This window comes from Benincasa hispida, chromosome 9 (genome assembly GCF_027475165.1).
Source record: "Benincasa hispida cultivar pf3 chromosome 9, pf3_genome.v1.1, whole genome shotgun sequence".
Classification (NCBI taxonomy): Eukaryota; Viridiplantae; Streptophyta; class Magnoliopsida; order Cucurbitales; family Cucurbitaceae; genus Benincasa; species Benincasa hispida.
The window spans coordinates 44,676,239-44,690,142 of NC_143486.1; positions in this window are offsets into that span (position 1 = coordinate 44,676,239).

The window sequence follows — 13,904 nt, forward strand, 5'->3', positions numbered from 1 at the left end:
ACGATAACAAGTACACTCAACTTTTCGGTGACAAATATTCGGCGCATCAGTCAGAGAATTAAAGCTTTCTCATCTGTGCAATCATAAGAGAGAAGCCGCCCTTCACCTCGAAGCTCTATAAATACTGAAGCCATCCTTCAGAAAAGAAGTTCGGAGAGTTAGAGAATTTTCCATAGTAGTTCAGCCTTGTCCATAGTTTTCTTTTATTTTTAAGAAGGCAGAGCGAGAGAAGGGAAGAGACGCTGGAAGATCGCTCAGGGCAACTCGAGAAAAAACCCGGAGGTGCAGAAAGCAGAGAGTGGGCCGACTCTTGCGAGAGCAAGATTATCTTTTGAACAATAGTAGAAAGACAGTGTAAAAGCTGGGAAGCAAGAGATTACTACCAGGCTCTTTATTCTCTTCTTGCATTATTATTTTGTACTTCATATTTATATTTATACAATCAAAGTTCTTATTCTATATATGTTCACTCTCTTAGCACGTATGAGTAGCTAAACTTGTCGAATGGGTTGAGAAGAACTAAGCTAACATGACCTAGGATCTTCATTGCTTGCGATTGTCTTGTTTTATGCTATGCCCAACTCCTCTTTAGAGCTACTTGAGAGAGAGTCTAAAGAGAGAACCTGAGACTTAAGAGAGCTAGGTTAGAATCTAGACTCGAGAGAGTAAGATTAGATCTGCATAAACAAGAGATAGAGACTTAGAGATAAGCTCTGTTTAAAAACACGCATCGCATGCACCCTAGAGATGGGTTATGATATTATGTGGTCACCTTATTTGTGTGTGTTTGTCATCGCATAAATAAGGATAGAGGCTTATGTATAGGTTCTATAGACTCATTGCATATATCGCATGCGTTCTAGCCTTAGAAACCGTAGCATTCGCATCGAGAGATGGTTTACTATTGTATGTGTGTTGCATGGTTGCATAGTATGAACGCATCCTAGGACGTGTTAGCCGAACCCTTCTCAACCCGTTCACCGCATACTCATCACATCTTCCATTTTATCAACTCTTTTCAAAACTCCGCCGCATTTGTTTATTTTCATTACCGCAACAACAACATCAAACAACTATTTGAGGTACCGGTTACCACAAAGTTTTCTTGAAAATTACCACCGCATATTGTTTTCCCAAGTCTCTGAGTTTGACCCTGTACTTACCAGGAAACTCAGTGGGGTTTATACTTGGATTCCAGTGAGAAAACTTGATTGCTCAACACATTTCATCATCGCATTTCATCCATAATTCTACCTTATAAAATAGCGCATCAAGTTTTTGGCACCGTTGCCGGGGACTTTGGCAAATCAGTGTGCTAAAGGTAACTTTCTTGATTTCTTTGCAGACTCTCAATCTCTGGCAAATTAGACCTGGAGATTGAGAGAACGATTCGACGAAGAGTAAGAAATAGTCGCCAACAACAACAGCCCGATAAAGAAGATATGGCAGAGTAACATAGAAATGGAGCACCAAATGAGAACAACGTTATGGAAAATCCAATCCTACTGGCAAACGATCATAATAGGCCCATTAGGGACTATGCATCGCCAAACCTCTACAATTTCTCTCCAAGAATCATGAGTCATGCCCTTGATGGAAGCCGATTCGAAATAAAACTGGTGATGCTGCAGATAATCTAGACTACAGGACAATTCAAAGGACGGCGTGGCGAGGACCCGCACGCCCACCTCCGTTAGCTTTATAGAAATCTGCAACACTTTTGTGTTCCCGAACATCTCTGCCGAAGAAGTTTGACTAACTTTGTTTCCATTTTCTCTATGTGATCAGGCAATAAAATGGGCGTATTCCATCAAGCCCGGATAGATCACTTCATAGGAATAGGTCGTAGAGAAGTTCATGAAGAAATATTTCCCCCTACTAAGAATGTTAGACGAAGGAAACTAATAACCAATTTTGAACAAGACATAGACGAATCGCTCAGCGATGCCTGGGCGAGGTTTAAGAGGTTGGTCAGGGACTGTCCACACAATGGATTACTAGACTGCCTGCAGATGGAAATCTTTTATCATGGTTTAAATCCCACTTTGTAGACCGCTGCCAATGCGGCAGTCGCTGGTGGTCTGCTAGACAAAACGTATGACGAGGCTAAGAACATCTTGGATCGCATCTCTAAAAACCACAAGGATTGGAGAGAGAGTGATCAAAGACTGAGAATCAAGGATAACGACGCAAATAATGGTGCTATTGCTTCACTACAGAATCAGATGACCGCAATGATGAACCTGATTCAAGAAATTGCAATCAACAGTCCAACACTACAAACTGGGCAAGTAAATGCAATTAATCAGAACACCGCAAGTTGTGCGACTTGCGGTGACAGACACGCAATGGAAGAATGCCCACAGAACCCACAGTCCATTTACTTTGTGAAAATAAACCATTTTCTAACACCTACAACCCGGGTGGAGAAACCACACTTACTTTGCATGCAGTAGAATTTCCAATCTGTGGTGCAAAAAGAAGGGCCACCTGGATTCTTCCCGTGAAATAATGGTCAGACAAGCAGTCAAGCCAGTAGCTCGCAACCGCCGCAATATTCCTCCTTAGAAAGCTTGTTGAAGCAGTATAGAGAGAAACGAAACAGTGCTTCAAAGTCAGGTGATGTCTATCCGCAATCTAGAATTACAGATGGGCTAAATTGCGAGCGAGCTAAAAAACAGACCGCAGGGGGTCTGCCGAGTTCGACAAAACTCCCACGCAACCCGAGGGGATTAGATAAAGAGCAATGTCAAGCTGTGACATTGCGGAGTGGAAAAACTGTGGAGGGAGAAAGAAAGGAGCCTAGCTGGACTACTCCCATTGCATTGGAACCTGAAATTGCAGTGACTCAAGAAGAAGAAGGAGAAAAAGAAGTGATGGAACTAGAAGTTACGTCCACCTCAAAGCCAACAGAGAAGGGGACCGTGAGAGTGCAGTTACCACCTTTCCCGTAGGGACTCAGAAAGAAAAAGAATGACGAGGTACAATACCAACGCTTCATGTCTATGTTAAAACAATTGCATATTAATATTCCATTCAGTGAAGCGATTAAGAAGATGCCTGCATACGTGAAGTTTCTGAAGGATATGGTAACCAAGAAGAGGGGCACTGGTAAGTTTGCCACAGTGGCATTAACATAGAGCTCGAAATCAATAATTCCACCGAAGATGAGCGATCTAGGGAGCTTTACTATATCTTGTTCCATTGGAGGACTGTACATCAGGCAAGCATTGTGTGACCTTGGAGCCAGCATCAACTTAATGCCTCTGCCGATCTTTAAGCAGCTGAATGTGGGGCAACTTGCACCCACGACCATGACTCTCCAACTTGCAGATAGATCTTTGGTGCATCCAGAGGGGAAAGTGAAGGACGTGGTGATCACCATCGACAAATTTATCTTACCAACCGACTTCATCATCTTAGATCATGAAGCCGACAAAAATGTGTCCATCATCTTAGGGCAACCATTTTTATCAACAGTTAGTGCCCAGATTAATGTGCATAAAGAAGAGATCATTTGAGCATAAATGGACAAAAGCTCAAGTTCAACATCATCCGTGCCATGAAGTTTCCTGACGAAGAAGACCTACATGAATCTGACAACGACCAGAGTTTAAATGAAGAAGAAAAGCTTGAAGAAGAAAATGAAAAAGAGGATGCAAGCGCATCCATTGTGACATGTAATACGATCATAGAAAAAACAAGTAAGGAAGTTGAGATGATCGCAACCCAAGAAGAAGAGCCAATAATAAAAGATGAAAGAAAAAAAAACGCAACCATCCTTAATAGAACCACCAATAATGGAATTGAAGACCCTACCGAATCACCTAAAGTATGCATTTTTGGGGCCGAATGAAAAGCTGTCAGTCATTATTTCCTCTGAGCTTAATGAAGACCAGAAGAATGCGTTGATGAGCATTCTGAGGAAACATGTGCGAGCAATTGGCTGGACGCTCACAGATATTCGAGCAATTAGCCTCGCATATTGTATGCACTACATTCGCCTCGAAGAAAACCACAAGGCATCGATCGAACATCAGCACAGACTCAACCCTGCGATGAAAAAGGTTGTTAAAAAGGAGATCATTAAGTGGTTAGATGTGGACATTATTTATCCGATAACAGACAGCACGTGGGTTAGCCCCATGCAGTGCGTGCCAAAAAAAGGCAGCAGGATGGTAGTCCCCAATGAAAATAATGAGTTGATACCGCAAAGGACCATCATTAGGTGGCGTTGCATGGACTACCACAAGCTGAATGTGGAAACGAAGAAAGATCAATTCCCTCTACCATTCATTGATCAAATGCTAGATCGTCTAGCTGGAAATAACTTTTACTGCTTTCTAGATGAATATGCCGACTATAACCAGATTATGATTGCTCTAGAAGATCAGGACAAGACCACATTTACATGCCCATACAGGACTTTTGCTTTTCGTCGCATGCCATTCGGCCTTTGCAATGCGCTGAGCACGTTCCAAAGGTGCATGATGGTCATCTTTTCAGACTATCTTGAGGACTCTGTTAAAATCTTCATGGACAATTTCTCTATCTATGGGCATACTCATGAAGTCTGTCTTGTCAACCTGGAGAAGAGACTGAAAAGATGCGAGGAGATGAATCTCGTTCTTAACTGGGAAAAATGCCATTTTATGGTAAATGAGGGCATCGTGTTGGGGCACAAGGTTTCTCGGGACGTGTTGGAGGTGGATAAAGCAAAAATAGAAGCAATTGAAAAACCCCCACCTCCAACAAGTGTGAAGGTTGTAAGAAGTTTCTTGGGGCATGCCAGATTTTATAGACGCTTTGTCCAGGACTTTTCGAAAATAGCACGACCACTGAGTGCGTTGATGGAGACTGACAGAAAATTTGACTTTGACGACAATTGCCTCAACGCATTCAGGATTTTGAAGAATGCACTGATGACCGTGCCCATGTTAATTGCATCTGATTGGACATTTCCTTTTGAAGTAATGTGCGATGTAAGCGGGTATGTGATAGGAGCAGCTCTGGCACAGAAGAAAAGACAATCTTACATCCCATCGCATATGCGAGTAAGACACTAAATCCTGCTCAGACTAACTACACCACCACAGAAAAGGAGCTACTTGCAGTAATTTTTACGTTAGAAAATTTTAGAGCATCTCTGCTGGGAACAAAAGTACTAATCCACACTGATCATTTATCGATAAAGTATTTAATGACAAAGAAGGATTCGAAGCCGAGGTTGATCAGATGGGTTCTCCTCCTCCAAGAATTTGATATAGAAATAATTGATCGCAAAGGGGATGGAGAACCAAGTTTCGGATCACTTGTCCAGATTGGAAAACCCTGAGGTTGACTCCAATGAGTCAGAGATGAGTGTGGTGTTCCCAGATGAGTAGCTGTTCCATATTGAAGAATTGCCATGGTACGCTGACATAGTCAACTATCTGGTTTGCGTGAAATTTCCATAGGATTATACTAACCACTAGAAGAGGAGGCTCAAATATGAATGCAGATCATATTTGTGGGATGAGCCGAATCTATACAAAAGGGTGGCAGACAAGATTCTGCGACTATGCGTACCAAATGCTGCTCAACAATGCATATTATCGTAGTGTCATGACTGATGGGCACTTTGGAGGACAGCACACCACAGTTAAGTTTTTACAAAGTGGATTCTTTTGGCAAACATTGTTTAAAAATGTAGCTGACTACGTGATGAAGTGTGATCGGTGCCAACGCATAGGTAACATTTCATGGAAACATGCAATGCCTATGAACATCATCTTGGAGCTTGAGTTGTTTAACGTATGGGGTATCGACTTCAAGGGACTACTCCCTCCCTCGAATGGTAAAAATTATATTTTGTTAGCCGTCGACTACATATCCAAGTGGGTTGAAGCAGTGGCATGCGCCTCAAGCGATGTGGTGGTAGTTTCTCAATTCCTGAAGAAAAACATTTTCATTCGTTTTGGTACTCCACTTGCCATAATAAGTGATGAAGGGTCTCACTTTATCAATCATACTATCAAGGAACTACTGCGCAAATATAACATTCTCCACAAAGTGGCCACCATACCATCAGCAGAAGAATAGTCAGGCCGAGGTGTCCAATCGAGAGATCAAGCTGATACTTAAGAAGGTAGTAAGGCCTTCGCGAAAGGATTGGGCAACAAAGCTCGACGATGCGTTGTGGGCATACCAAACTGCATTTAAAACACCCATAGGTATGTCCCCGTATGCATTGGTATTTGGTAAGGCGTGTCATTTACCTCTGGAGCTGGAATGATGAAACACATGTTTCTATTCTTTCGTATATACTAGAGCCAACTTAACTTTAAGATAGTCACCTCAGGAAATATTTCTAGAAGTTAGTGATCTACTAGCTTTCTTTCAAACTGGCCCTTTACCAAACTTCCTAAGAACATCGCATGACTTCTTTCAATCTTTTGGCAATGAGGACATTGCTGCATTTTAAATTTGGGGGTGAGGTATTTATTTTCAACCTTGCTATTTTGAAAAAAAGAAAAAGAAAAAAGAAAGAAAAAGATGAAAAATGGGGAAATTTTGAATAACAACTCCACTGTCAATGAAATGGGGAAACCCTTATTGATAAGAGTTAAGTTGTGAAAGGCACTTACCCGTAGTTGGATGTCCGCATGACACACGTGGGGGCAAGCCAAAACGAAAGTAAGTTGCCAGGATCAACGCATAAATAAATGACCGCAACTCTGCTGCCAAGTAGGTATGAGTTTAGTTTGAGAAAGAGCGTCTTGCTCATAGTTGAATGTCCGCATGACACACGTGGGGGCAAACCAAAATGAAGATAAGGCACTTGGATCAGCGCAAGATCAGAAAAAAATAACCATGTCAAAACTATGCAAGGATAAAAATCATTTCACACCCCAGTGAAAAAGTTTTTTGTGAAATAAATCATGCGATGTCCTGGAATCTAGTAAAGTTCTTTTGAAGGTTAAACTTTCATTCCTAGGTCTTAGAAATATTTTAAAAAGAGACTTGAATAAGACTTAAGGAAATTTTGGTGTATAAAATTTGAAGGAAGTATCCTTGAGAAATCTAGGAAAAGAGAATTGCAGCCGCTAAAGAAAATCTTTAGCTTATGCTTGTGGACAAGCATTGTTTAAATTTGGGGGTGTGATAATGGGTAGAAATGCACGTTATTACATATCTAAGTTATTAAACAATGAAGGTTTGTGTTGATAAAATATGTTAGATTGCGTCCAAAAAGCATTACGTTCATAACATTGCGGTCGCTTGCGTTCATCGCATAAGAATAGTTAACTTTGGTATTTTTATGCAGAATATGCGTTAACTCAGGGCGGAAAGCGCGATCACAAGAAATCAATGGTCAAGCGCAGCATTACCGCAAGGCTTTACAGTGATTTGTATTCGCAAACATCTGTTCAATAAGGATTGTTGCATAGAGCCAGCGCAACTTGGTGGGTGCATCTGGGTGAAAGGCATAATTAATCACGATGGGACAGAAAGCTGATGACGGTCGAATCCGAATTAAGTTGACAAACCGCTAACGATAACAAGTACACTCAGCTTTTCGGTGACAAGTATTCGGCGCATCAGTCAGAGAATTAAAGCTTTCCCATCTGTACAATCATAAGAGAGAAGCCACCCTTCACCCCGAAACTCTATAAATATCGAAGGCATCCTTCAGAAAAGGAGTCCGGAGAGTGAGAGAATTTTCCTTAGTAGTTCAGCCTTGTCCATAGTTTTCTTTTATTTTTAAGAAGGCGGAGCGAGAGAAGGGAAGAGATGCCAGAAGATCACTCAGGGCAACTCGAGAGAGAACCCAGAGGTGCAGAAAGGAGAGAGCGGGCCGACTCTCGCGAGAGCGAGATTATCTTTTGAACAAGAGTAGAATGACAGTGTAAAAGCCTGAGAAGTAAGAGATTGCTACCAGGCTCTTTATTCTCTTCTTGCATTGTTATTTTGTACTTCATCTTTATATTTATACAATCGATGTTCTTATTCTATATCTGACGCATGAGTAGCTAAACTTGTCAAATAGGTTGAGAAGAACTAAGCTAACATGACCTAGGATCTTCATTGCTTGCGATTGTCTTGTTTTATACTGTGCCCAACTCCCCTTTAGAGCTACTCAAGAGAGAGTCTAAAAAGAGAACCTGAGACTTGAGAGAGCTAGGTTAGAATCTAGACTTGAGAGAGCAAGATTAAATCTGCATAAACAAGAGATAGGGACTTAGAGATAAGCTCTGTTTGCAAACACGCATCGCATGCACCCTAGAGATAGGTTATGATATTATGTGGTCGCCTTATTTGTGTGTGTGTCATTTTGTCATCGCATAAATAAGAATAGAGGCTTATGTGTAGGTCCTATAGACTCATCGCATATATCGCATGGTTCTAGCCTTAGAAACCGTAGCATTCGCATCAAGAGATGGTTTACTATTGTATGTGTGTTGCATGGTCGCATAGTATGAACGCATCCTAGGAAGTGTTAGCTGAACCCTTCTCAACCCATTCACCACATACTCATCGCATCTTCTATTTTATCAACTCTTTTCGGAACTCTGCTGCCTTTGTTTATTTTCATTACTACAACAACAACATCAAACAACTATTTGAGTTACCGGTTACCGCAAAGTTTTCTTGAAAATTACCACCGCATATTGTTTTCCCAAGTCCCTGAGTTCGACCATGGACTTACCAGGAAACTCAGTGGGGTTTATACTTGGATTCCACTGAGAAAACTTGATTGCTCAACGCATTTCATCATCGCATTTCATCCATAATTCCACCTTATAAAATAACGCATCAAAACCCCTTTAGTTGAGCCATGTAAATGGTCTCCTCAAGATTACCATTCAAAAAGGCAGTCTTGACGTCCATTTTTCATATCTCATAATCATAAAATATGGCTATGGATAGGAGAATCCTGATAGACTTCAACATGACAACAGGTGAAAAAGGTTCCTCATAGTCCACTCCCTCGACCTAGGTATAACCCTTTGCCACGAGTCTAGCCTTAAAGGTCTGCACCTTTCCATCTACACCTCGTTTTCTCTTATTAATCAACTTACACCCTATAGGTTTCATCCTCATCAGGCTAATCCACAAGTTTCCAGACGGAATTGAAGTACATAGACTCTATTTCCAGATTCATGGCTTTAATCCACTCAACTTTGTCAACATCCTCCATTGCTTTCTTATAAGATAATGGATCGTCAACTCCATCATCATACATGATGTTGTGGGCTTCAATCAAACCCATGTAGCATTCCGGTGTGTTCACAACCCTTCCACTATGTCGAGGCAATCTCAACTCTTGAGATGGTTGACTAGATGAACCGACATCAACAACTCTTGTTGATTTATTAGTCTATTCAACAACTCTTGTTGAACTCTCAGTAATCTCACCATAACTCTCATTTAAAACAAGCTTACTTCGTGGCTTATGATCTCTAATGTGGTCTTCTTCCAAGAAGATAGAATTTGTCGATACAAACACCCTGTTCTCACTCGCATCATAGAATTATCCACCCCTCGTTTCTTTGTGGTAGCCTACAAAGAGGCAAACTTTCGAACGCAGTTCCAACTTTTTAAGGTTAGCCATTAGCACGTGGGTCGCACATCCCCAAATCCTAAAGTGGCGTAAACTACCTTTACGGCCTCTCCATAACTCAAAAGGCGTTTTAGAAACACTCTTTGAGGGAACATTGTTCAAAATGTAACATACAGTCTCCACTGCAAATCCCCAAAACGAGTCTGGAAGATGAGCAAAAATCATCATAGACCGAACCATGTCCAACAAGGTTCTATGTCGCCTTTCTGATACACCATTCTGCTGAGGTGTACCTGAGCCCAAGAGTTGGGATGTGATTCCATGTTCTATCATATAGTTATAGAATTCTAAGTCCATATATTCTCCACCACGATCAGATCGTAGTGTTTTTATCTTCTTACCTAACAAGTTTTCAACTTCAGCCTTATACTCCTTGAACTTTTCAAGAGCATAAGACTTATGTTGCATTAGGTATAGATACCCATATCTTGAATAATCATCTATGAAAGAGATGAAATATTCATACCCATCTTAAGCTCTTACACTCATCGGACCACAAAGATCTGAATGTATAAGCTCCAAGGTTTCCTTGGCTCTATAACCTTTTCCAGTAAAATGTCGTTTGATTATTTTGCCTTCAAGGCATGATTCACGTACACGCAAAGAGTTTTCTTCTAAACCATTTAGAAGTCCACATTTCACCAACTTCTCAATCGTATTGAGGTTGATGTGACCTAATCTTAGATGATGTGCGTTTTCCTTAGGAGAAACCTTTGGTCTTTTTGCAGTTGTCGTTATTTTGGACATTTCAGTATTAAGCAAGTCTTTTATGACTAACAGCCTTAGTACATACAAGTTATTTTCCATTGAACCAAAACCAATCTCCATACCATTCTTGAAAATAAACACTTTATTCTTAGAAAACGAGACAGTATAACCTTGTTCAATCAGACAAAAAATTGAGATTAAGTTCCTCTTGATATGAGGAATTACATAAACATTATCCAGTAACAGATAACGTTTCTTGTCCAAAAATAACTTCAGCCTGCCTACAGCAACAACTAAAACAACCTCATCAATACCTACTCGAAGAGTCAACTCTTTATCTTCCAACTTTTTCTAGGAACTAAATCCTTGGTAGGAAGAACTTATGTGATTAGTAGCACCTGAATCAAGTATCCAGGCAGAATCATCATTCTCTACCAAACACGTCTCCAAGAAAAATAAATCATATTTACTGTCTTTAGACTTCTTCCTCTTCTAGAGAGTAGTGGGATCAGTATCAGAACATAAATAAGCTCCAAGTTTCATTTCAGAGAATAATTCTCGTCGATGAACTTCATTTAATTCAGCATCCACAAACACATTTAACTCTTAAACGCATTGTAGAAAACTTAAAAACCTACCACGACTGTAAACGAAGTTCAATACAACAATGGAATTTGGAATATCAGAACAACCTAGCTCTGATACCAATTGAAGGAAATCTAAATAAGGATCCTTTGAGCAGTGGAAATGGAACATTCAAAATCCCATTCAAAATGAACACAAACAATTACAGTCTTAAACGGAAACGAACAGATTATGCATAATTAGAAATTACAGCATGCTACAAGAGATACAAGGGATAGAGTATGCGTACATTTGAAGAACTCTTCTTCAAATATCCCTTGATTGTTCAGAAAATTGTTCATTCAACACGAACACGAACACAACGAACGAAATAGCGAACAGCACGAAAACTGGATGTACCTCGAACCCAATCGAGTCCAACTCGATCCTCGAACTGAAATAGAATACCACCACAAGTGTTACCTTGGTATTCTCAGTATGAGAATCTAGGAGTTATGGGCTCTGTATGATCTTGGATTGAGGAAAACAAGAGGTAGACGATCGAGTAAGTGGGAGATGAAAATTGTCTATCAGTACTCGATCGTTTAGAAGATGAAGCCTATCGTATAGACTTTGCTACTCGATCGTGTAACAACAATCAAGCAAGTAACTATCGTATAGTTAACTCGTAGCTCGATCGTGTATGCTCTCAACGCTATCGCTTAGTAAAAACACTTTTTACTTGATAGCCTTTTTTGTGAGATTAATTCCGAATGAATCAACTACTAATTTTAGAAAATAATTTTCCTTGTTATCTCACGGTTACCATAAAACTTCCAATAACCTCCCACTCAATTCAGTTATTAGAAAAAAAGAATTAATTATCATATAATTAATATATCATAAATAAATATGATAACCAACTTATCATATTATATTTATAACCTATAGCTTTAATATTTCATCATATGAAACATATAAACCATAATTCTTTTTCTATGGTATTTAATATAAATCATATTTATATTAATTCATCCAATTAATGTATCTAATACATCCTATCAATTATATCACATATAATTGAATTTCCCCTTGTTGATTTGAACACTTCAAATCAACCCAAAATCTGATTCCCAACTTGAACCCATTGAGCTACCAAGGGGACCTCATGGACCTGTAGCTTGAAGCTCCAACGGTACGTGAATAACTGATAAAACTCTTTAATCACGAGTTCCACCATCTGTTAATTGTTGGTCACTCCACCAAAGACCGAAAGCTACACTCTTCGCACTATAGATATATTTCTGTATCCATATGACCAACCAATAGTGCAATGACTCTTCACAAATCGCTCGTAAGTACAATTGGGCCAATTTATCATTTTGCCTCTATAGTTATATTTAACTCCTTAAGTACCATTGATTCCTCTAATGAACAATAAGACATAGTCCTACTATGACTGAGTCCTCTCTTCCAAAGGGAGGGTGTGGCCACTATGTTCAAGACCCGGAATCAGCCCTTAAGGGAGCAATTTATCTACTTACCCCTGCTTCGGGAAGGAGTGAATTCCATCTTGTGTAGTTGAGTTCCTAGCTCTCCAATCAGACGAATCCCCAAAAAGGTAGGCTTATTGAGTTGGCAGTCTAGCCACTCTCACCTATACTAATCAAAGGACCGCCCTCATGAGCAGGAGTTCCCAACTCACTCAGGATTAAGGTCATGTCACCTATGGTCATTTTAGTGAAATGTAAGTTTCCTTTATCAACGACATTATATAAAGAGACTAATCATCTCGTGGTCTGATCTTATACAAACTCTTAGTATAGGATACGCCCGCTCGCATGTGTCCACATGAATGGTCAGGATCAGACCATTTGTAGTACTTTACAACACTTGTAACATCTACAAAGCGGGTCATCTCCATAATGTCACCAGGATAAGGTATCCCTCATTTATCCATCTACTACAGACCATTTAGGTTATTATTTAAGACATGATCCACTTGTATGTCCCACATACATGCTTAAGTTACATGAAATAACCACGAATCTTAGTTTATTGGATTTGAGTAAATGCATATAAAATAACATTTATTTTATTAATAACAATGTGTATACAAAATGTTTACAAACGATGAGACCACCGGGAGAATTAGGACACCAATCCCAACACCCTATGCATCTATCGTTGGCAATTTGATGTACGCGATGTTATATACTAGATCTGACATCTGCTACACTGTGGGGATGGTCAGTAGATATCAGTCTAATCCAGGATAGGGTCACTAGACAACTATAAAGAACATCCTCAAGTATCTTCAGAGAACAAGGGACTCCATGCTTGTGTATGGTTCTAAGGATTTGATGCTTACAGGATACACGGACTCTGATTTTCAAACTGATAAGGATTATTGGAAATCCACTTATGGATCAGTGTTCACTCTTAATGGAGGGGTTGTAGTGTGGCAAGCACCAAGCAGAGGTGTATCACTGACTCCATCATGGAGGCCAAGTATGTAGCGACTTGTGAAGCTGTTAAGAAGGCCGTTTGGCTCAGAAAGTTCCTAACTGATCTGGAAGTTGTTCCAGACATGTCTAGGCCCATCACCCTTTATTGTGATAATATTGGTGTTGTGGCGAATTCCCGTGAGCCTTGGAGTCACAAGCACGACAAGCATATTGAGTGAAAATACCATCTCATCAGAGAGATTGTGCATCGAGGGGATGTGATTGTCACGAAGATAGTTTTCAGAGCACAACGTTGTTGATCCGTTTACGAAGACTTTCATGACTACAGTGTTTGAGGGTCACCTGCAGAGTATGGGTTTACAGGATCATCCACGGTTGGACTAGGGTAAGTGGGAGATGTTTTATTGGGCCTTAGTGCCCTAGTTTATTGTTTTGTACTTGTAATATGACTACCTTGTACACCTCACTAGCTTTAGGACAAGTGGGAGATTGTTGGGGTTGATGCCCTAAATCTCGTAGGGTCCTGTAGTTTGTAAATATATGTATGAACAACATTTGGT